This window comes from Myodes glareolus, chromosome 5, assembly GCF_982192425.1.
Source record: "Myodes glareolus chromosome 5, mMyoGla1.1, whole genome shotgun sequence".
NCBI lineage: Eukaryota > Metazoa > Chordata > Mammalia > Rodentia > Cricetidae > Myodes > Myodes glareolus.
The window spans coordinates 22,411,309-22,436,460 of NC_142030.1; the positions used below are offsets into that span (position 1 = coordinate 22,411,309).

General features: G+C 41.1%; 1 protein-coding gene across 3 annotated transcripts in view; it reads right to left on the reverse strand.

Annotated features, from left to right (window-relative positions):
- Dcaf8 (DDB1 and CUL4 associated factor 8) overlaps positions 1-16,025 on the reverse strand; it is a 46,764-nt gene extending 30,739 nt beyond the window's left edge. Inside the window, exons 1-2 of one of the 3 annotated variants that reach the window (XM_048448892.3) lie at positions 15,940-16,025; positions 14,790-14,857 (exon numbers count right to left, since the gene is read on the reverse strand). The gene's annotated coding sequence lies outside the window, so the exon portion shown is untranslated. The other 2 variants (XM_048448891.3, XM_048448894.3) reach the window with 2 other exon arrangements.
- Positions 16,026-25,152: the final 9,127 nt, after the last annotated feature.

Genomic DNA, 25,152 nt, shown 5'->3' on the forward strand with positions numbered 1-25,152 from the left:
AAAATCAAGAAATTATAGATTGAGATATGGTAAGCTCACATCTGTCACGCCAGTGTTCCTAGGAAAGATGGGAGCTAGAGAAAAAAAGAATTCAAGAAACTTATAGTCGAGTTAGTATGGTATACTCAGGCATAAGCAAAGACCCTACCACAAAAAAGGTGGAAAGTGACAACAGTCCCCTGAAGTTGTTGTCTCACACATGCTGTGGCATACTTGTATATCAAGTGTGTGCACGTATTCTCTCTCTCTCTCTCTCTCTCTCTCATATACACACACAAATTATGTCAATACAACTACTCTTGAGAGATGCTATAATTCTCCTTAGTTTCAGTTAAAATTAAATACTAATTTAATTTTAAACTAATTTAATTTAAAACTAATTCAACTCTAGTGCAGAGACTGCAGTAACCACCTACAATGTATATATGGAAAGCATAACTTCCAATGTGATAGCATTTAGAGATGGAGTCTTTAGGATACAATCAGGTGTAGAGGAGGTTATAACAGTGGATAGCCTCATGGCAGGACTGTTACCTTTGTGAGAAAGAGTCCTTTATTTCTCCCTTTTTCTCTAGCATGTGAGGGCACACAAAGAGGCAAAATTCTAGAAGGTGAAAGATATCCGTGGCCAAAAACCATCCACACTAGTACATTACTCTTAGATTTTACCCTCTAGAATAAGAGAATTGAATTCTGTTGTTTAAGCCACCAGTCATTGTTATTTTGTTCTAGCAGCCTGAGCCATTTTAGATAATACCAAACTAAAGCAGACAGAAACAATATAGCTGTGCCCTACAACTTTAATACCATAGTCACTGCAGAATCTCTTCCATTCATTAACAAATATATTTTGATTCAAGCCCCAACCACCTTTTTCATTTTTCAATGCATTACATACCCCCAAACTCTCCACTGTTTCTACTCTGGTCAATTAACATATAAAATATGGTCCAGAACAAACCATGCTGAGCTGAAAGAACTGATGAGATCACTGTCTCAGGTAGCTGGAGGAGTTTAGATTAGCTCTACTGCCTATACTCTAAAAATAGCCATGACTCCTGCCAAACTGAAGGTTAAAGAGTAAACTATTTGAGGATGGGGGGGGTGTGTGGATCCAGGTGTTATTTCAAGTTCAGTAATAAATCCAAGAGATTTAGTATGTTTTTTTTCCTGTATTAATAATAGAGTTTAAGTTTTGTTGTTTTTTTTTTTAGCTAACTCTATGACAAACTATTAACTGAATCTCTTATTTAAAAATTGTTGGTGACCAGGTTTGGTGGCACTCGTGCTTTTAACCCTAGAACTCAAGAAGCAGAAGCAGGAAGATCTCTATGAGTCTGAGGCTAGCCTGGTCTACATGTTTGTTCCAGGGCAGCCAGAGCTACATAAGAAACCCTGTCTCAAAAAACAAATAAATAAGTAAAAATAAAAAATAAATAAAAAGAAAAATTCAGGACTTCCCTACTGATGAAAGTTCTGTATAACAAACCACATGTGCTAGAACTGGCCATCACAACATAAACAACCTTGACCCCTAAACTGCATAATATCCATCAGCAAAAAAAAGAGGTATAGCATGTATAGAGATGTACACAGATGATGGCAGAGCACAGGCTCAGCACACGCAAAGCTCTGAGTTCAATCATAACATCCCTAAAAGTAAATAAATCAAAGGATTCACACAACTTTACAAAGCAAACGATGGAGTTTATCTTAGTAAACTTTGATTAGGTAACTATTTCTTAGGATAGGAAATAACCATAGCTTTAAAATTAATGAAATGGATTTATCAAAGTTAAAAGTCTTTCCAAGAGACTAGACAATGAAAAGGTAAGCTATAGACTCTTAAAATATCTATGAAACAAATGACAAACAGTAATCAATTTAAAAACTCTTACAAAAGCCTAGCCTGATGACACATTCCCTTTATCCACTAAGAAGGCAGACCTCTGGGAATTCAAGGCTAGTCTGGTCTACATGGTAGGTTTCAGGCCTGTCAGAGCTACAGAGTAAGCCCCTGCCCCAAAATAAAAAAATCTACAACAAAAAACTTCTTACAACATATAATGACCACTTGAGGAAAGATTCTGGACTTTATCATTAATTAACTAAAACTACTGAGACTACAATAACCATCTTACAGAGGATCAGCGTTCAGTTTCCAGAACCCACACTACACAGCTCACCACAACCTCGAACTCCTGTGGGATCCAATGCCTCTGGCCTCTGTGGACACCTGCATTCCCCAGACACATACACATAATTTTAAGAAATAAAAATAGTTTTTTTTTTTTTTTTTTGCTTTGGTTTGTATTTTGTTTGCCAAGACAGGTTTCTCTGTGTAGCTCTGGCTGTCCTAGAATTGCTCTGTAGACTAGGCCAGCCTCCAACTCAGAGATTCGCCTGCTGGTATATATCACCACTGCCTGGCTATAAACTGTTTTATTTTTTTTAAGCCACTAAATTCTCAAGGCTGCACCCTTACTATCCCTATTATTACTCTGGCACTTTATTTGGAGGAGGAAGATATTTGTTTTGTTTGAGATAAGTTATTATCACATAGCCCAGGGCAGCCTAGAACTCACTATATAACCCAAGTTGTTCTCAGATTTGCATTGATCCTTCCTTCCACCAGACCAGTACTGGGGTTACACACAGAGCAGCCACCACGGCTGGATAAAGCTATCATTAATATAAATTTATGAACATGGCCAATGCATCACAGCAACTAAGTAAAATGTCACATCTCCTAACCTAAAATTGCAAGTGCTAAATGGATTTGTGCCTCAGATAAAGCATTTATTTATCAGTAACCAACATAAATGGCAAGATGAATCCAACATAACATAAAGAACCTCTAACTTTACTGTTTTGGTGAAAACTAAGAATATTCTGCTAAAAACTCAAAAATGTATTTCTAGCAAGTGAGCTAGATCCTTACTGGTGCTAGAAATTGAGCTCAGGGCTCACACAGGCATGATAAACACATACCACCACTGAGCTACACCTCTATCGCCTCTATGTTGACATTATTTTGTTTTTTGAGACAGGTTTTCTCTGTGTAGCCCTCCCTGGCTGTCCAAGCTGGAACTCCATTTGTAGACCAGACTGGCCTCGAACTCCGAGATCTACCTGCCTCTGCCTCCTGAGTACTGGGATTAAAGGTGTGCGCTACCACTGCTCGGCTGACATTATTTTATTTTAACTTTCCTTAGATTCATGTTAAATCTTTCAGTCTAGGGCCTATAAAAACTAGTCTGATGACTTTACTTTATCTTGGGCCTGACAGAAACATCTCAATAACATTATGGCGGGTGCTGTCCTTGATCCTTTTACTAAGAACTTGCTTTTAGTCAGTTTTTTTTAAAAAAAGATTTATTTATTTATTTTTATTTTTTTTAAAAAAAGTAATTTTATTAAAAAAAGATTTATTTATTATGTATACAGTATTCTGCCTGCATGTATGCCTGTATAGATGGTTGTGAGCCACCATATGGTTGCTGGGAATTGAACTCAGGACCTCTGGAAGAGCAGTCAATGCTCTCAACGGCTAAACCGTCTCTCCAGCTCTTTAGTCATTTCTTAGGACTTCTATTTTTCCAGCATTCTCTCAGGACAATCCATGTTTCACTCTGCTATGCAGCTAACTCTCCTACATAAACATCTATATTTAAATGAGGTAAGGTTTTAGTTCCCACTAAAGACATCTGCTTTTCTAGATCCCATCATCATCTGGAATTAGTCCTCCTTTCCTTATTATCAATTCTTGTTTCCAAACAAAACCAGCTCATTTAAAATTCATTTTCTTCTGTCTCTTACAATCTGCTCTCCACCAGATGATCCCTAAGCTTTAGGTGCTGGAATTGTATTGTAGATGTTATCTGCTGGAATGGGGCCCCACGTGATCACCTGTTCTCTACTGTGAGGTTACATCTAGAAATTAAAGAAGCTACACCCATGAAGCCTCATTGTGGCTGCCTAAACAAGACCTGAAAAAAGGATAACACCAATAGACAAGCTAACATGGAATGGGAACCCTCACCAGGCCCCAGCCCTAGACAAAGAAACATTGACAGGGGAGAAAAAGACAATGGGAGAAATAGTCTTCCCCAGGGAAAAGAGCCCTAATTCATTATCCAATACCAAGTGATCAGACCTGAAATAATATACATACAAGTGATATTAAACAGACTGAACTGGTTATATTTATATATTTAAAAGTGTGTGTGTGTGTGTGTGTGTGTGTGTGTGTGTGTGTGTGTAAAACAATAATTAAAGAAAAAGAGACCAAGAATTTGAGCAGAGGAGTACAGGGAGGCATTGAAGAGAGAAATCAGAGGGGAGAATATATGTAATTATATTTTAATTTCAAAAACTAAAGATACTATCCAGGTGATGGTGGCACACGCTTTTAATCCCAGCACTTGGGAGGTAGACAGGTAGATCTCTGAGTTTAAGACAAGTCTGGTCTACAGATCAAACACCAGGACAGCAACAGGCACGGTTACACAGAGAAACTCTATTTCAAAAACAAAACAAAACAAAACAAACAAAAAAATAGATACTTTAAAAAATAAGTTAAAAAATTTTTAATTTTTCTTTTCTTTTTCTTTTTTTGGTTTTTCAAGAGAGGGTTTCTCTGTCGCTTGTCCTGGAACTCGTTCTATAGACCAGGGTGGCCTTGAACTCACAGGAATCCACCTGTCTCTGTCTCCTGAGTGCTGAAATTAAAGGTGTTACTACCGCTGCCTGGTAAAATTAAATTATTGACAAGAGAAAATATTCATTTTCTCGCTTTAATATTTTTCTTCCTCATAACAAATAATTCTCCAAGCCAATTTTCTAGTAATACTGCCAGTTACATTATTATAGTACACTATTTACTATCCTATTAGCACTGAAATACAAAGCAGGAGATTCACACTACATAAATTACATTTATGGGGCCAGGTGTGGTGATGCACACCTTTGATCTCAGCACTCAGGAAGCAGAGGAAGATGCATCTCTATGAGTTCCAAAACAGACTGTCTACATAGTTAAAGTTCCAGGGTGGCCAGGATTATGTCGTGAGATCTTACCTCAATAAATAAATAGATAAATAAATAAATAAATGGAAAAAAAATAAAGTGTTTATGGGAGGCAGGACTTTGGGTGACTTTCTATTGCTAAATACTTGGATGGAATGAATAACCATTTTCTCCTTTTGTATACTGGATACAGGAACAGAAGGAAAACTGAGTATTTTGGGATCAGGGCATCTATTTTCCACTGTGCAAAATTCTGACAGCACAAAACAACCCAACTGTACAGAGGTGTTGGGTAATCCATCCACATTATAAGACTCTTGAACTACCGAGCAGTCCATCTGAGACAAGCAAACTGGTAGGCATCAATGTACCAGTCAATAAAGCTGAAAATATATTATTATTATTTAAATAGAGTCTCAACATAATTTGGGTTAGTCTTGAATTTACAGAGTTCTGCCTGCCTCTGCCTCCCCAGTACTGAGATTAAAGGTGTGGGCCACCACACCTGGCAGAAACTATAACTAAATAATACCTCTATAATCCCTTGTATAGCCAACTAACCAACTGGGGAAAGTTAACTATACAATTTTAACAAAAGGATACAAATACCAAGAACATTAAAAATATATACAAGAGACCAAGGCTGGAAATCCTAAGTCATAAAACCAACCTGAGCTACACAGTGAGCCTGCCTCAAAAAGAAAACAAATTAAAATAAAATGTTACAATTAAAGAAAGTAAAGTGTCTGGTGGTGGCACATGCCTTTAATCCCAGCACTTGGGAGGCAGAGGCAGGCCTATGAGTTCAAGGCCAGCCTGGTCTACAGAGTGAGTTCCAGGATAGCCAAGGCTACACACAAAAACACTATCTCAAACAACAAAACACAACTGAAACAAACAAAAAAGGATTTATGTTTCCTCTTACTTCCATCACTACAAAGAAACATTTGTATACTACGAAAAGGTTCTGAGAGTGAGAAGCTATTCTAATGGAATTACCTAGGGAGCTTATTTGGGGGGGGGGTGGCAATTGAGACAAGGACTTATTATGTAGCATATACTCACCTGAAAACTTGCTATTTTAGCCCAGATTTGTCTCAAATTCAAAGTCACCCTCCTGCCTCAGCCTCCTGAGTGCTAGGATAACAAATGTATGCCACTGTGCCCAGCTAGGTGACTCTGTTATTCAAGGACTCAGCTATTTCTTTTCCGCATCCAAGGATCATAAAACACTAGGATTCGTCGGGCAATGATGACGCATGCCTTTAATCCCCGCACTCAGGAGGCAGAGGCAGGTGGATCTCTGTGAGTTCGAGGCCACCCTGGTCTACAGAGTGAATTCCAGGACGGGCTCCAAAGCTATAGAGAAACCATTGGAATGGGGAGGGGTAGGGGGACCCCACTAGGATTCAGTTAACTCTCAGTCAAGGCTGTACCGATGGCTCACAACTGCATCTCCAGCACTTATGAGGTGGAGGCAAGAAGCTCAGAAGTTCAAGATCATTCTCAACTAATTTGAGGCCCAGACTAGACTACATAAGAACCTATATTTTTTTTAAGGGGAGGAGGTGAGAAGCTGTTTATTCTATGGATTAATGTCCCATTCTCTATGCTAATAATACCAAATGCCAGGGCTTATACTTTTAGGATTTGATTCTAGTGGCATTGCTTTGGAGCACGTTAAGAATGCACTCTAGGCCTTTAAATCCAGCATTCGGGAAGCAGAGGCAGGCAGATCTCTGTTAGAAGCCAACTTGGCCTACAGAATAAGTTCCAGGACAGCCAGATTGTCACAAAAAACAAACAAAAAATTTTTAGAACAGTCAAACTCAGTTATCAATTTAAGTGATAATAAAGGATCATCAACTCCCAGTGTTTTCATTCCGATTTACCTTTCCTATCAGAATTCTGTCCCCATTAACACTGTTGGTCATTCATACTTCCATTTTCTCTTACATCACTGAACTGTACAGAAATTAAAAAGTGTGACTCCAAAATATTACTTAAAATAAAAAAAACAGGCTTAAAACAACAATAAGCAGGGCATGGTAGTACATTTCTATAATTTCCACACTCAGGAGGCTAAGCAGAATGACTGTTTCCAGCTTAGAAGGTACACAGAATATAGCCGCACTGGGCTGGCCTGAACCACATAGAAAGACCCTCTCTGGCACCAAGGCTTGCCTGAAGTTCAGAGATTAAAATAGCCAGCCACTGACTCTTACCTCTACCTCAGTTCAAAAAAGCAATCCCGCCTCCAGGAATCTCAGAATGAGACTGTGAGTGAGAGCTGTCTCTTCCGGTCTTATAGTCCTCTCTAGGGCTGAGATTAAATGTGCGCACCATTACCACCTGGTTTCTATGGCAAACTTGAATCTGGGGGGTGGTGGTGCACACCTTTAATCAGTATTTAACATGTTTAACTTGGGAGGCAGAATCAATGAAGGTCTCTGAATTCAAGGCCAGTCAAGGACAGCCAAGGCTACACAAAGAAACCCTGTCTTGAAAAACCAAAATAAAAAACAAAAACAAAAAAAAAAAAGGAAAAGTCACTATACCTGTCTGGAAATTATTTCTGTGTCTGTAAATTACCTCTCGCCTATATTCCTGCAAGTTGGATTCTGGTGGTATCTATACTTTAGTCTGTGATAGGCTCCCTATCTGAGGTGAATAGACCTGTTGTTTCTCCACAGGAAAACTTGTCACACACACACACATGAAAATAACATAAAAACAAATAAGCCTTTAAAAAATATATACAAGTTCAGTGTGGTGTCTTTCTGATGGTCCTTTATTAAGCACATCTCAGAAGCCACAGCATAACACTCTTGTTCTTTTCTTTGGGGCACGCAGGGTGCGCACACTGCCCTTACAGTCAAGATTCTCCTGCCTCAAAATGGATGGAACTAGAAAACATTATTTTGAGTGAGGCAACCCAGACACAGAAAGACAATTATCACATGTACTCACTCATGGGTGGTTTTTAAACATAAAGCAAAGAAAGCCAGCCTACAAAGCACACTCCCTGAGAACTTAGACAATAATGCGGACACTAAGAGACTTACATAGATCTAATCTACATGGAAAGTAGAAAGTATAAAAAGACAAGATCTTCTGAGTAAATTGGGAGCATAGGGACCTTGGGGGAGAATTGAAGAAGGAGGGGAGAAGCAGGGAGGGGAGCAGAGAAAAATGTAGAGTTCAATAAATATTAAAAAAAAAAATCAAGGAAAAAAAAGATTCTCCTGCCTCCTGAAATACCAAATACCTGAATATCTGGTATTTCAGGCATATACCTACCTTTACCTTACTGAGAATCTTCCTTTTTTCATTTAAAGGAAGCACTTACAACTGCTCTTCGTAATTTGAGTTGCTGACAACACCATTCTTACATTTAGGGGCCATTTACTTGAAGACAGACATTAATACAGCACAAGTGGTTTGATAACAGGGAATAAGTTGATGGAGTAAGTCACAAAACAAAACAATCCCACGCAAACTCGGAATTAAGATTAATAAAAGGGTTATTTATTTAAAAGGAAAAACTTACAGATCACCGTCCTAGACAACAGCCTCCTGCAGGGACAGGAAAAGCGTCTGATAGTCAGAAGCGGAATCCGAAGTAAGCAAGAGAGAGCGAGAGGCTGCGGCCGGCCGAAAGACACCACACCCCACCCCAGTGGGCTGGTACCTCAAAGGCTATTGGTTGAAGGAGCAGAATTAACTCCCGCAGCACCTCCCCCTTTTGTTTAAGTAAGAGAGTTCTAAACCTACTACAAAATTATGTACAATAAGAACAAATATCCTATTCTAACTATCCTAAGTCTTGTATAATAAATAACTTGGCCAAGTGATGAGTGGAAAGTAGCTACATTTATCTAGTCTTCAACCCCATTGAAGATCTGAGAAGGGAAATAATGTTACCTTAGTCATTAGGAAGTGCAATAAAACAACTTCCAAAATATGCAACAAATCACAGAGGCAACTGGCTACCTGGGCAATCACCCCAAGTTGCGTCTGCAGCGTTGAAGCAACCAACTTTGGCTAAGGCCTAACGTAACTGACATACCATTTTCAAAGGCAAGAAACTTTTCAAAACTATCTTACCCTGTCTTGGCAGGATATAACTAAGAGATGGCAAGTGAATGCAACTCAGATACAGGACCTGAAATGATTTAGGACCCAGGAAGTTGGGGTAGATTCCATCCTGCTACTCAGGAAAGCATACAATATAAAACTTATCAATAGTTTATTCTGTACTTTGCCAATTAATATTTTTATCCCATGGTTGACAAAAAAAAAAAAATCCCAACTACAAATCATGCAGCTCACTGTACACTCGGTTCTAAGACTTCCAGGCCTGCTACTGATCTCATTCACTCAGGTGCTTGGATTCTAAATAGGGGAAGGGAGTAACAGATTATCTCACGATTTACTGATAATCTATTTAAGAAAAGAAAAAGGCAAATTCAATTCTAAAGACTCAAGAACTCCAAAAATAAATGAATAAATTTAAAAACAACTCTAACACCAATGCTATATAGTAGAAACTTCAGACTGGATCTCTCTCTCTCTCTCCCTTCCTTTTTTTCTGACAGGGTCTCTCTATATATAGCTCTGTCCTGAAACACACTGTGTACACAAGACTGGCTCCCAAACTCAGTGCCTCTCCTCCTGAGTGCCAAGATTAAAAATGTGCACCATGATACCCAACACTTTGGATCCTTGCTGCTTTTTTATAACTTAGCCATTTCCTAGTTTAGTGTAACTTTTATACAGCAAGTACAATATAGTAGTAAATCTACCAATAACATAGTTTGACTAGTCATTTGATTTTAACAGCCTCTAATCTAAAGTCAGGCATGGTCACCCATACCTATAATGCTAGCACTCAGGACATTGAACAGTGGTGGTGGTGGTGGTGGTGGTGGTAGTAGTAGTGTGAGTTCAAGCTCACTCTAAGCTAGTAGTGAGCTCAAGATGAGGTCCTCTCAAAAAAATAAAATCAGGATGGTGGTACATGCTGTGATGGCATTAGGAAGGCAGAGGCTATCTAAGACTGGAAGTTCAGGTCATGCTCAGTTACATAATGAGTTTGAGGCCAGACTGGGCTACATGAGAGTCCATCTTTAGAAGAGAGAGAGAAAGAAACAACAACAAAATCCCTATTCTTTGGTAATAATCGGAACACTAAAATGTCCTTAGAAAGACAAGAATTTTACAGCTGTGATAAACAGACTAAAAAATAGGATCCAATGTACACCAAGATGCTACCTAAAACCTTTCCTGCAGGTTTTGGAAGAGGGTGGGGGTGGAGGGTCCTTATCCAGTAAAAAAGGCAGTAAAGGGTAGTCAAGTTATTCTTTCAACATATTTCCTTTTCTCCTCCACAGCCTTCATGCAACAAAAACCTCCAATCTCATAAAATACAAATGCCTAACTCATGACCACTGCCAAGAGTCCTGATATTATGATAGGAAATCTAGCCCCAGGGTAGTGGTAATAAAAGTTAACCAGCCCTAAAACAACAACAACAACAAGTCATCACTGGCTTGAAAGTGCCTACTTACTGTACTGTCATCAAACTTCAACTTTTATAAACCCTTGACTTTTCCAAAACAGATGTGTTAGAAAAACAAACCAAAAAGGCTTAAAATTCTTTATCTATACTGTCTAAAGATAGTGTAGATTCTTCCTTTTTTTGTTTGTTTTTTTTTTTTTTTAATTTGGTTTTCCAAGATAGGGTTCCTCAGTAGCTTTGGGGCCTGTCCTGGAACTCGCTCTGTTGAACAGGCTGGCCTCAAACTCACAGAAATCTGTCTGCCTCTGCCTCTGCCTCTGGAGTGCTGGGATTAAAGGCGTGCACCACCATCGTCTGGCTGTTATCACATTCTTAATCATCTGTTGGTGAGGTCCACCGCAGGGCTCATCATCTTGGAGAAAATTATCCCTTTTTTGCATCAAAACTGAATCACATAGGGGACAGTTACACATTATAGCAGAACTGAATACTATAAGGTATGTTAACAAACCAAGAGGAAGAAATCAATGAACAAAGAAATTATTGATGGCTGGCCAGTGGTGGTTCACGCCTTTAATCCCAGCACTTGGGAGGCAAAGGTGGATCACTTTGAGTTCAAGGCCAGCCCGGTCTACAAAGAGAGGTCCAGGACAGTCAGAATTATTAAAGAAGAAACCCTATCTTGAAAAAAAACAGAAACAAAACAAAATAAAAGAAAAGGAATTATTGATATTCGGTTTAAGAATGCATTTAGAGGGGCTGGAGAGATGGTTAGAGGTTAAGAGCAGCGGCTGCTCTTCCAGAGGTCTTGAGTTCAATTCCCAGCAACCACATCTGTAATGAGATTTGACGAACTCTTCTGGCCTACAGGCATACATGGAGACAGAATGTTGTATACATAATAAATAAATAAATAAATCTTTTTTTTTAAAAAAAAAAAAAAGAATGCATTTAGAGCCAGGCTGGTCTACAGAGCAAGTTTCAGGACAGCCTTGTATGGTGATGGGGGGGACAGAGGCAGAGATATTTAGAAATACATATATACAAACATTCCCTAGTCTTATACTCAGAAAACAGTTTTAAAAGATACCTCACATGAGCACTTACAAAGCAAACATCTGATATGAACAATTAAAACTAAATTTGAGGGGACTGGAGTTGGCTCAGCAACTAAAGTGCTTACTTGTCTTTGCAGAGGACCTGAGTTCAATTTCTGGAAATCACACGGCAGTTCACAACAGGTTGTAACTTCAGCTCCAAAGTGGCGCCAAAGTGGTGCCTTCTTCTGTTTTAGCCTCCATAGGCACTGCCCTTACATGCATAATTTCCCACACAGACAGATACATAAATCTTAAAAATGAATCTGAGGCTGTGACTCAGTAACAAGAGTTTACTTAGTATACCTAAGACAGGACCAGTTTTGTTTTTTTGAGACAGGGTCTCACTATGTAGCTCTGGCTGTCGTGGAACTCACTTTACAGACCAGGCTAGCCTCAAACTCAGAGTTCTGCCTACCTCTGCTTTCAAGTGCTGGAATTAAAGGTGTGCACTACCACCACCAGCTTAGGCCCCAATTCTTTTATAACAAACAAAACAAAAAACTAGAAGAAACTAGAAAGATGAGTGCTAAAACAAAACAAACACATGTAACTACTCCTGTGCACTGGGCCCCACATCTGCACACAGCACTTGGGAAACTAGAGAAGACTTACAGTTTGCAAGGTGAGCCTGATCTACACAGCCAATTTCAGGCCAGCCCAGGATAGTGAGTCCCTGTCTCAAAAATCAAATAAATGGGCTGGAGAAATGGTTCAGTGGTTAAGAGCATTTGCTGTTTTTGGAGAGGACCCAGATTTGATTCACAGCACCCATGGCAGCTCACTATCTATCTGTACCTCCAGTTTCGGGGTATCTGACACCCTCTTCTGATCTCCTCCTGTATCAGTTATGCAAGTAGTGCACAGATAACTGAAGGGTCTGAAGACAAGAATAAAAATATAGAAATAGAAATATAGACACTAAAGATTAGAAGGTAGAAGTTTAGGATGTAGGAAGAAGGACACATAAAGCTGTAAACCTAAGTAAACTATCAACAACTTTCTCAGCAGATCACAGATCAATCTTCACAGGGATTACTTTCTCGAATGCCTGGGAAATCTCCATCACGTTAGCTATTTACAACTGACTTTTTATTACAAGGCCAGAGCATCTCCCTGTAAACTGAGGGTAGTGTCTTGACTGTCCTTAACAAACAGTAGGTGTGAACTGAGTTTAACCCTTAGGAGACAGAGATATGTGACCTCTGAGTCAGACACTGTCTCTGTTATGGGAGACTGGCACTACCAGAGGAGAGGCATGACCTCAGTTTGTACTCGGGGATACCAGGAGACAGTGGATAAATAAAAGAAGGTTTTAATAAGCTCTGATAATGAAGGTTGTAAAGTATGGCAGTCAATTTACCTAAAAATAATATGAAAGACTTTTCTTCTAAGTTCTCAGTCCAAGAATCCTAATTTATTAACCTTCTAGTGTTACAAGCAGCCCCCTTTCTGACGAATTGCTAAAGATATCTGTTTTCTTGCAATTAGTGAGTTTCGTTGTAGTCTCTCCTAAAACATATTTCATGATGGCTGCCTAATTACTCATGGACACTAGCACTCACTCCCCTCTTTAGGGTCTCCGCTGACCAACCCAAGGGTCAGGGCAAGGTTGTAAAATTCTTTTGTTCAGGGATAATGCCTGGTGCCCCTGCTATAAAAAGTAGGTTCAAAAACCAGCCGTGGGCCACAGCCTAACAAACACCATTTCTGGCTGTGGTCTCAGCTAGCTGATAAGCTTCTGTGCCCCGCGGTGTTTTATTTTTATTTTTTATTTTTAAGTTTGCTTCTGGTTTTCCTAGGATCTGGTTTCTGGAATAAAGTTTGCTTCTGGTTTTATTAGACTTGGTGGTGTTCTCATCTTTGTGCGACCCCCCCTGGACCCAACAATAACCATGCAGGTAAAACACCCATACACATAAAACTAAATTTTAAAAGCTGTACTTTTATTCTTAAGGTTTTTTGTTTTTTGTTTTTTTTTTTGCTTTTCGAGACAGGGTTTCTCTATAGCTTTGGAGCCTTTTCCTCGAACTACCTCTTGTAGACCAGGATGGCCTCAGACTCACAGAGATCCGCCTGCCTCTGCCTCCCAAATGCTGGAATTAAAGGCATGCGGCATCACTGCCCAGCATATTCTTAGATCTTACATATATACATACATCATCACTAAAATTTTTATTTTAGTACATAATAAACATTTGCTGGCTTGGGAATCATGTGGAATAAGACTTAGCACAGTCACTCTCAAATTTTTAGTACTACAAATCATCAAGATCCTAAGAACTGGTCAGACTACTTCGCTTTTCTATTTTCTAGTAAGTCTTATGAGTCTCAAAAACAGTTCTACTCCGTACTACCAGAAATCTAAAAGCCTGGCAAAAACTACATTTACAACTGTGTTCCAACTCCTTCTGTGGCTTAGCCCACTTTGATGAAAGCACATGATGCTGTTTCTACTAATCAAAAGTTCTGTAAGCTAGCTACAAAAGGAGATACTTTTAACCAAATATTAACCACTGTGTTTTGAAAAGCCAGACCTCTGAGACTATCTGGACTTAGAGACCAACTAAATGGAGAATCACTCTTTACTCCTATGGCATGGATGATAACTTCTGGGTCTGGGAGAAGAGATCTGAACGGACAAAAGGCTAATTGCCTTTAATCCCAGCACTCAGGAGGCAGAGGCAGGCGAATCTCTGTGAGTTTCAAGCCAGAATGATCTACAAAGCAGGTTCCAGGACAGCCAGGACTGTTACACAGAGAAACTCGTTCTCAACGCCCCCCCCACGAAAAAAAAAACTAAACAGAATTCTGACAAACCCATTCTCAATTTTTAAACAGTATAAGACATGATCCACACAACGACAAAAACACAGTGCAAATGAATTAAAACCAAAAGAAAAACAGAGGCAGAGTGCTCACTCTAGGCTTAACTCAAATCATTTGTAGACACACAGCAACAGTTTAGGGTAGCAGGTCAAAACACAGCCAACTAAGTAATTTAATCAAAGCTGGAAGAAAGTTACAATAGCCAAACTTTTGGAAACCATGGTAAATTTGTTAAGAGTTTAGCGATCTGCACTTGAGCATCAGGAAGAGTCTGTCCTGGATTGAGGAATTGAATGTCTTCAACTCCCACTCACCTTTCCTCCTTTTGTCACCGATGTAAGGCTGGCTCCTGAGAAAACTGGTCTGGAGGTCCACTGAATAACTGAGAAAAGTTAAAGTTTACATGGCAAAGGTGTCTCTTCTTCTCAACTTAGTGAAAAAATTTATGACCACACTTTACTATTTTCTAGTCCGCCTCAGAACTATTTAAAACCAAAATAACTTACTTAATTCAATTCTGACTACTGTACAAACCAATACACGGAACTTAAAATACAAAGAATTAACACGAGATGTAAACGTCAGGCAAGTTATCTCCCAGCTCCACCAACACTAAGAAGTCATTTATCAGGAAAACCTGCATCTTTTCAACTCTACACCAAACCACCTCTCATCCACAAGCTACAGAGTGGAGGGGGGAGGGGGAGGACCCAGGGAGAACGTGATAGCGCTAGTGCCGGTTTGTTTACAGACTCTACCAACAATCATATGAGTCAGAAATTCAAGCCACCAGATGCTTTCCAACTAATAAGGACCAACTGGGGCCATTCTAAGGTTGTACTAAAAGATTTCGGGACAGGGGGAGGTACACTAAGAGAATCGTATCACAAAGCGTACAAGACCAGACCTCAAGTACAAACTGCCAGTTTCTTGGACCTTCCGTACAAGGTGCTGGGCCTGAGAACTTGGGAGGGGGGAGGGGGCACACTGCGCGGTGGCCCTGAAGTGACAGGGAGACGCAGATAGAACCGGGTCCTCAAATTATAAAGAGAGAAATGAGAGCATACAGATGGGTCACGGGACGAACGAGAAGTCCCCAAGAATTATGGGGGTTAGCTCTCGGGGGCAAAACCCGGGACTGACCTGGGCAAAGGACAAGCAGTCCTCCCAGCACTGACCCAGGTGAGGGGAGCAGAATCTAAACCCTGGGAGCTTAGGAAAGGGATAGGGCCCATCCTGCGGGGAAGCGGTCAGGGAGAGGGGGGGACAGGCCGAGCCGGAACGAGACACGGACCGGGTAGGTCAAGGGGAGGGCGTCCGGCTGGGACAGTTACAAGCACGGGAGTCGGCGAGGCTCGGCGGCCCGCTTCCCGTCTTGGGTCATCCTTCTGCCAGCGGATGCTCCGACTGTTCCAGGCCCAGCCGCCCCGTCCACTGCCGCCACCAACGCCGCCGCCATCTTACACTGGCCAGCGGCAGCCACCGCCGCCGCCTCGGGTCTCTACGCCTGCGCCTGCGCCGTCACGCTTTCCGGCCGCGTTTGCGACGCTGTGCTGGAGGAGACTGAGCGAGAACAGTCGCGCGAGCCCTCACCTCCCAACCCTCCCGGTGGCCGCGCAAGGGGCGGGGCTTACGGCCAACCGAAGCCACGAGGGGCGCGTGCGCGCTGCGGAGGAGTCAAGTTGTTTTTGTGGTTTCAGAGTGGTGGATTGGCTCCGGGTATTCAAAACACATGTGACTTAGGGGCTCCTTAGCGTTGTGACGGAAAATTAACCTCACTTTCCAAGGGACTGGCAGGCAAGTCACTAGACACCTCCAGTCCTGAGGTTCTAACTCTTGACACATTTTTTTTTAAATCTTTTTTTTGGGGGGTGGGGTTCGAGACAGTTTTTCTTTGTAGTTTTTCTGTCCTTGAACTCACTGTCGACCAGGCTGACCTCAAACTGAAGAGATACACCTGCCTCTGCCTCCCAAGTGCGCCACTGCCGTCCGGTTTAAACACAGTATTGACCCTCAAAGCACACATTTTTGTTTGTTTTTCTTTAAACAAGAAATGTGAGCCAGGTTTCAAGCTGGGCATAGCTAGCACTTAGGAGGCTGAAGCAGGAGGTACACAAGTTGGAGGGCAACCTAATCTGTAGTAAATTCTGGGCTAGAATGAGTCCTTCTAACAAACACAACATATACACAAAAATAAAATAGTAGATTTCCTTGTGGTGTTTTCTTTTTTTCTTTCATTTATTTATCTATTTATTTATTTTGGTTTTTCCAGACAGGGTTTCTCTGTGGCTTTGGAACCTGTCCTGGAACTAGCTCTTGTAGACCAGGCTGGCCTTAACTCACAGAGATCTGCCTAACTCTGCCTCCCGACTGCTGGGATTAAAAGCGTGCGCCACCACCGCCCGGCTCCTCATAAACTTATTTGTGTCACACTTGGTTCTTATTGGTCCCCTTCCACAATAACCTTCTTTCTCCTTGTTGGATACCTTCAATTGGTTACCCTTAGCTTTCACAACAAGTGTATATTTCACTCCTTTTCGTTTGTTTTTCAAGATAGGGTTTCTCTGTGTAACAGCCCTGGCTGTCCTGGAACTCGCTTTGTAAACCAGACCGGTCTCGAATGTGTGCCACCACCTTCAGTTCCCTTTCATCTCCTCTTCCATTCCCTCCCATTATAATCTCTTCCTTGCCTCTCAGGCTCCTTTGTATTCCTTATTAAATACGAATAAGTATGTGTAATGTGTATGTATGTGCCAAGCTTTGGACTTGTAAATGCAACCAAGTAAATTACAACTTTGTCCTTTTTCTTTTAACCAGAAGGTCAAGGTGCTAGGTTCAGACTCCTCAACACTGATCCATATCAATACCATTCTTCCCTCCCTCCCCCACTTCAGATCTTTGTTTTTTGAGACAGGTACTTAAGTATCCTAGAATAGCTTTAAATTTATATAACTACTGTCTCCATCTCCTGAGGGTTGGGCATGCACCACCATGTCTGATTTTATCCAGCAGTGGGAATATAACAGGGCTTCATGCATACCAGGGCAAGCACTCTACCAACTGAACTATGTTCCCAGCCACATTCTAGTCCAAACCATCTGTTGCTTAACTACCTGCTGTGTTAGACATGTGATTAATACTGTTAACTTGACAAGATTCATAATTATTTAGGAGATACACCTCTAGCACACCTGTGAAGGCTTCCCTAGGTTAGGTGAACTGAGGTGGGAAGACCCAGCCTAAGCAGGGGTGGCGCCACTCCGTGGGCTGGGGATTTGACTGAATAAAAAGGAGAAGGTGAACTGGGCACCAGTACTCATCTCTCTCTGTTTCTTGACTATGAACACGATGTGAGCAGCAATCTCATTCATACTCGTTGCCATGCCTTCCCCATCATGATGAACTTCCCCTCAAACTATGAGCTGAAATAAACCCTTGCTTAAGTTTCACAGGTCCCACGTTCTGTCCATTAGGAAAGCAACCGGTACAGTAATTTGTCTATTTCCATTAGTGCCCTGATGCCCTTAAACATAAGACAGTCAGAGTGTCTTTTAAAATATAAGTCACGTCATAGTTCCCTACCCAAAACATCCAAAGCTTTCCCATCCCATACTAAAAATCAGAATTATCTGAAGTGGAGAGATGGCTCAACAGTTAGGAGCACAAACTGCTCTTCCAGAAGATTCAGGTTCAAGTCCCAACACCCAACAAGGTGGCTAACAAAATCCAGCTCCAGGAGATGATGCCCTCTTCTGGCTCTGTAGGCATGTGCACAAAAGTGGTACATAGACACAAGTGCAGGGGTGGTGCACCCCTTGAATCTTAGCCCTGGGGAAGCAGAGGCAGGTGGTTCTCTGTGAATTCAAGACCAGCCTGGTCTATAGAGATCCAGGACAGCCAGGGCTACACAGAGAACTCTCTTGAAAAAGTATTTTTATATATACATAATAAATAACTCTTTTTAAAAGGGAGGGCGGAGACATGGCTCAGTGATTAAGAGTACTGGTTGTTCTTCCAGAGGTCCTGAGTTCAATTCCTAACAAGATGTCTGGCGCCCTCTTCTGCCTGCAGGCAGGTATGCAGATAGAACACTATACATAATAAATCAATCTTTTTAAAACTGTTAAATCAAAATTATCACAGACTTTACATCATCGGTACTGTCTTATTTCTGATTTTATCTCTTTCCTGGTTGCCTGGGTCTGTTTTAGCCTCATTACCCCCATTGCTATCACAAAACTCACAGTATGTGTCAGCTCCAGCTTGGTGTTTTACCTTGGAATATTTAGCTATGAAGTTTATTAGAAAGCATCTTTCCTCTTAAGTTAGGTCTCTATAAAACTGGTACTTTCAAAGAGAGGCAGCTCTTTTTTTAATATTTATTTATTTATTATGCATACAGTATTCTGTCTGCAGGCTAGAAGAGGCACCAGACCTCGTTTCAGATGGTTGTGAGCCACCATGTGGTTGCTGGGAGTTGAACTCAGGACCTTTGGAAGAGCAGGCAATGCTCTTAACCTCTGAGCCATCTCTCCAGCCCCCAAATCAGGGTAGCTGTGTTTGCCAGTTTTCCTCAGACAGTCCTAATTGATGTCTGTTCTCCTGACACTGTTATTATCAGTGCTTTCTTTTGCTTATTATGTACACAGTGTTCTGTCTACATGTATGCCTGCAGGCCAGAAGAAGGAGAGGCAGCTCTTGACTACTGGAAATAACACTTCACTATCTATTCACCTCTATCCCCATTCTGCTTTTATTTATTTATTTACTGACAGGGTCTCACTGTGTAGTTCTGGCTGACCTTGAACTCGAGTGCCTTCTGCCTCCTGAGTGCTGAGGTTAAAGGCACCGCCACACCTGGCTCTGCTTTTATTTTAAGAGAAGAGGCTTCACAGGTTGGGTGTGGTGGCCCATACATGCAATCCTAGCACTTGAGAGGTGGAGGCAGGAGGATCAGTAGTTTAAGGCCATCCTTAGGCTTATAGGATCCTATCTGAAAACAAAAAAAGGAGAAAGGCAGGTCTCCAGCTCTTGGACTCAAGTGATCTTCGGCCTCAGCCTCCATAGCAGAAGAAAAGATGCACACTACTGTACCCAGGCTGCGATACTTTTTCATAACATATTTTATTTTAAACACTTAACCTATAGTTATAGGCTAAAGTTAATGTATGGATGGGCACCACTGGGTGAGTGCAGTGCCTGTGGAAGCCAGAAGAGTGCATCAGATCCCCAGGAACTGGAGCTACAACTGATTGTGAACTGCCATGTGGATGCTGGAACTCAAACCGGGTTGTCTAAGAGAAGCCAATGCTCTTAATCACTAGGTCACCTCTCTAGTCTCCAATTACATATTTTAAATCTAACTGTATTATTAGAATATAAGTTACTGAAGACAGGAATTACCCCTTTTTCATCTTTGTAACCTTAACACCTATAGGAAGTCTAGTGAGCCAAGTAGTTAAGGTCCTATCACCCTACTGCATTCTTTCATCAGTCAGCAACTACTTCTGATTACATGAGAGGCTGCGATCTTGGCACAAGAGCAGTGAATAAAATAAACCAAGACTCTTTTGTTTACATAACCTTTGAGTGAAGGGGGAGGAGAGATACATAGACAATAATGTAAAGCTTGAAGATTGTTGTGAAGTTTAACAAGGAAAAAGCAGGTTTCCAGGTTACCAGGGTGGGTGTGCTCTCTTATCCTGGGAGTTCAGAGAAGGCCCCTTTGCTGAGGTGTGCTCAGAATAAGAACTTGAAGTGAGAAATCGAGCCATACACACCTGGAGAAAAGTGTTCCAGCCCAAAGGTTAAGTATGCTTACGTAGTAGGAAGCCAGGTAGTGCAAGAGGATATAAATAAATTAATAAATTATTTTTTTAATTAATAAATGTGGCATGATTTGATTTATAACTGAAGCTCACCCTAGCTGACTTCTGTAACTGCCTTCAGGGAGGCACAACAGAAGCTGACAGACTCGTTAGGAAGGTTATGGCAAAAGACCTGCAGGACTAGTACTGCAGTCCAAGTAGCACAAGCAGCCACACTGAAGATGCGCTCTCGAATGTGGTAAGGAGGTGAACTTGCTAATAGATTGAACACAGATGTGAGATAAGAGGAAAAAAGCAAGGATGTGAGAGTTATCTTAACTGAATAAAGAGCAATGCCTTCTTCTGAGATACATGTAGGGGAACAGGAGCAGGTTTTTTTTTTTTAGGGGAAACATTCAGCTGTCTGTCAAATCTCAAAGCATGGAGGTTTTTTGCTGCTGTTGTTGTTGTTGGGTTTTTGTTTATTTGTTTGTTTTTCAAGACAGGGTTTCTCCATAGCTTTAGAGCCTGTCCTGGAACTAGCTCTTGTAGACCAGGCTGGCCTTGAACTCACAGAGATCCGCCTGCCTCTGCCTCCTGAGTGCTGGGATTAAAGGTGTGCGCCACCACCACCCAGCAGCATGGAGTTTTATGCTACAGAAATAAACAGCCTTACTTCTCATTGGCTAAGACCGGAGATTGTAATGGTTCCTATTTTGGTTAATGTGTTTGAGCCTCGTTACAATGATTTAAAATTCACAATCCAAAAACACAGTTCCTTTTGCATCAACCTATTAAGATGGACCACCCAATCTTATGACTTGGTTGGTGTGACAATAACCAGCTGATTAAATGGGGATCTGTTAGAGTTTTTCAAAGGAAGAAACGATTTATTTTGGCTTATGATTTCAGAGGATTCAGCCCATGGTTGCCTGGCTCCATGTGCTTGGGCAGAACATTACAGCAGAAGGTGGAGTAAAGGTTGTTCTTGTTCTTGGCAGACAGGAAACAGAAATGGGATAACAAAGGAAGAAGTCATCCAGGTCTATAGCCACAAGGGCAGGTAGTGACCTACTTCCTCCAGCTAGAGTCCCATCCACTCCCAATAATTCATCATATCATGAATACAGTAAGTGAAAACTCCATTGATTATATTGGAATCCTCAGGATCTGTTTTTGGAAAGCTATGGTATTTCACTAACCCCAAGGTATTTTTTAACATTTTAAAAATATACTTTGATCATGTTTTCCCGTCCCCCAACTCCTCCCAGATGCTCTCCACCTGCCTACCCACCCAACTTTATATCCCTCTCTCCACTCAAAAAACTCCCAAAGCACAAGAAAAAAAAGAGTGAAAATGGACATGTTCAAGGTTTAAGACTGTGAATGACTGTTACTGATCCCTCACAAATACAAACTACTTCTGATACTTTCTGATGGGAACTGAAAGAGCATACATTCCCAACTGGGGATTTATGAACTTCAGTTCCTAAGCATTTTAGGCTTTGCAAGCCATACTATCTGTCACTACTCTACATGGCCAAGGTAGCACAAAAGCATTAAAAGACAGTACATAAATGATCAAGAATGCCAATAAACCTCTACAAAACCTGGAAAGCAATTGGCCTGTGATGGCTCAAATCTTTGGGTAGATATTGGCTAATAAAGGTGGAAGGAGAGAACTGATTCCACAAAGTTGTCCTCTGACTTCCACATGTTTATGGCCTCACCCCATATCTCTCTCTCTCTCTCTCTCTCTCTCTCTCTCTCTCTCTCTCTCTCTCTCTCACACACACACACACACACACACACACATGAAATAGTTTTTAGTTGGGCAACTGACCACATTTGACTTATAGGCTATAATCTGCTGATCCCTATATAGTTGTCACATAACCTGTTTGAGGACCACTACTTGGTTAGCTTGCAAGCTGTCCACTGTGATCCACCAGCCAGTTTCTGCAAAAGCCAGAAAGATTAAAGTAAATGAGAATCTAAGGTACCCTTTAAGGGTGAACTAATCCTTGCCATTTCCTTCACAACATAACATTATTTTTATCTTGATAGAGGTGGGAATATAGTCGCAGGAGTTTCTACTTGGTCTTTCTGCCAAACGCTAGGCATCTTCACTGGCAGGTCATACAGACACACACATTTGGATATTGCGGAAATCATCAGAAGACAGAATCTGTAGATCCACTGGAAGGCAGATTTGGTCTGGCATCCCACTTATTTTGTATCCCATAGTTTCCTAAATGAGGAAAGTTTGAAGAGACACTGCTGTGGTGCTTTGAATCTACGGACATGAATGCCTACAAAGACCTGTAATCTGTGTGTGTGTGATCTAATTTTTAATTTTATGCCTGTGTGTAACTGCATACATGCAATGCCCACAGAAGTCAGAAAAGGGCATCAGATGGCCTGGAATTGGAGTTACAGAAAGCTGTGAGCCATCATATGGACAGTGGGACCCAAACTGAGGTCTTCTGAAAGACCAACAAGTACTCTTAACCATTTGGTTACCTCCCAATCACATTGATGGCTTATCTTGATGTTCCTTTATTGGATGTGGAATCAGCCAAGAGACACTGTGGGCAGGTCTGTGAGGACATTTCTGTGAAGGACTAACTGAGAGGGCAAGGCCCTCCCCCAATAGGAAGAACCTTTCAGCTGAAAGTACTGTTTGCCTGCCTGCCTTCATGTTTTCTGTGTTTTCAAGACAGGGTTTCTGTTTAGCCCTGGCTGTCTTAGAACTCTCTGTAGACTAGGCTGGCCCCAAACTCACAGAGATCTATTTAGGCAGTGACTGCTCATCCATTTCCCAGCCACCTGAACACAAATAATAACGCAGAAACTATAATAATTACAACAGTGCTTGGCCAATACCTTAGGCTTCTTATTAACTAACTCTTACATCTTAAATTAACCCATTTCTAGTAATCTGTATTTTACCATGAGGGTCATGGTTTACCAGTAAGGTTCCAGGGCATCTGTCTCCTTCAGCAGATACATGGCATCTCCCTGACTCTCCCTACTCTCTATATATCTCTGTTCAGATTTCCTGCCGGCTATATCCTGTCCCGCCATAGGCCCAAAGCAGCTTCTTTATTAACCAACAGTAATAAAACATATTCACAGCATACAGAGGGGAATCCCACTTCAGATCTGACTCTGCTTCCTGGATGCTGGGATTACAGGCATGTGCCACCACCACCTGACTCTGACTTGATTGTTTTTTGAGACAGGGCTTCTGTAGCTTTGGAGCCTGTCCTGGAACTCGCTCTGTAGACCAGGCTGGCCTCAAACTCACAGAGATCTTCCTGCCTCTACCCTCCAAGTACTGGAATTAAAGGCCCGCACCACCACCACCCAACCTCTGCCTTGATTCTTTTTATTATTTTTTAAAAAGATTTTATTTATTTATTATATATATAGTGTTCTGTCTGCATGTATGTTTGCATGTCAGAAGAGGTCTTATAGATGGTTGTTTGACACCATGTGGTTGCTGGGAATTGAACTTAGAACCTCTGGAAAGCTGGTCAGTGCTCTTAACTGCTGAGTCATCTCTCCAGCCATCTGCCTTGATTCTTTTAAGTATGTCTGACCCATTAATGTTACTGCCATTAGAACCCAGCTCCTTTTGTGTCTCAAAGTTTCTACTCTCCAGAAACCTTCTAAGTAGGCCTTCACCAGACTGGGGCTACTGAGGCATCTAGCCTCCTTAACTGAACATGTTAGTTCTCAGTCTGTCCTTCAGATTAACAACCACTGCTGGACTACTTAATCCATGTATGGAAAGCAATCTAATAAATTCTCTTTGTAATTTGTAATATATTCATTCCATGGGTTTTGTTCCTCTAGAAAACCCCTATTAACAATGTATTACAACTTCTTTGGATGTTTTCCTGAGTGTGTTGGTAACTAAATGGATCTTGATAGTTTGTAACTCACACGCTGAGCAAAACTTAACACTCTTCTTTGACCTCGATTTTGAAGGTCTTATTTGTATTTCTTGGTTGCTTATCTGTCCTGCTCATAAGATCACCTGGGCTTTATTATCAGTCTCTACTCAAGCTGTTTCCCTGTAGAAAAGCTTCCTTCTGCTTTAACAGTTAAGTGCTGCGTTTGCCTTCCAAAGGAACACAGTGAATTTTTCAGTTCAACAGCAAACACTGCATGTCCACTTCCTGAATCCTTTTTATACATTTTTGTCTTACCTGTCATGTCTACTTAATGTGGGACAGTGGTTAAGAGCTACTTGCTTTTTCAGAAAGCCGGTGTTCAGTTTCCAGCACCCACATCTGGTGGCTCACAACCACTCATAACTACAATGCAGGGGATCAGAGGCCCAACATACACATACACACAGATTAATAATAAATCTTAAAAGGTTTTTATGTCAGATGTTTTAATTTTTTTTTTTAATGTGGGCCATTTTCTCCAAACTCCCCAAGCTTCCCAACAGCCTAGTTCTAGTCTTTGGGACATTGAAAGCATGTCCTAGGGTCATAGGAAAAAGACATTATCTTACATCTTATAAAAACTTGTTTCTTGTTTCATGAATCCATCTATCCAGTCAGAAATTTGTTACCCGAACACACAGAATTTTGGAAGAGAAGCTCTTATGAACTTTGAGAACAGTTTAAATATCTAAATGCTGATCAGTTCCCACAGGCTACGTGCAAGCACATTTCCTTCCAGAGAATGTGTGGAATATGGGATCTTTAAGAGTGACTTTAACCCAGGAGGCAGGGAGGATGTGTCAAAGTGACTTAAATGATAAATGTGAATTTGTTCTTGCAAAAGTTATTTTCCACGGGAGTGGATATGATCAAAATACATTTCATACATGTATAAAATTCCCAAAGAA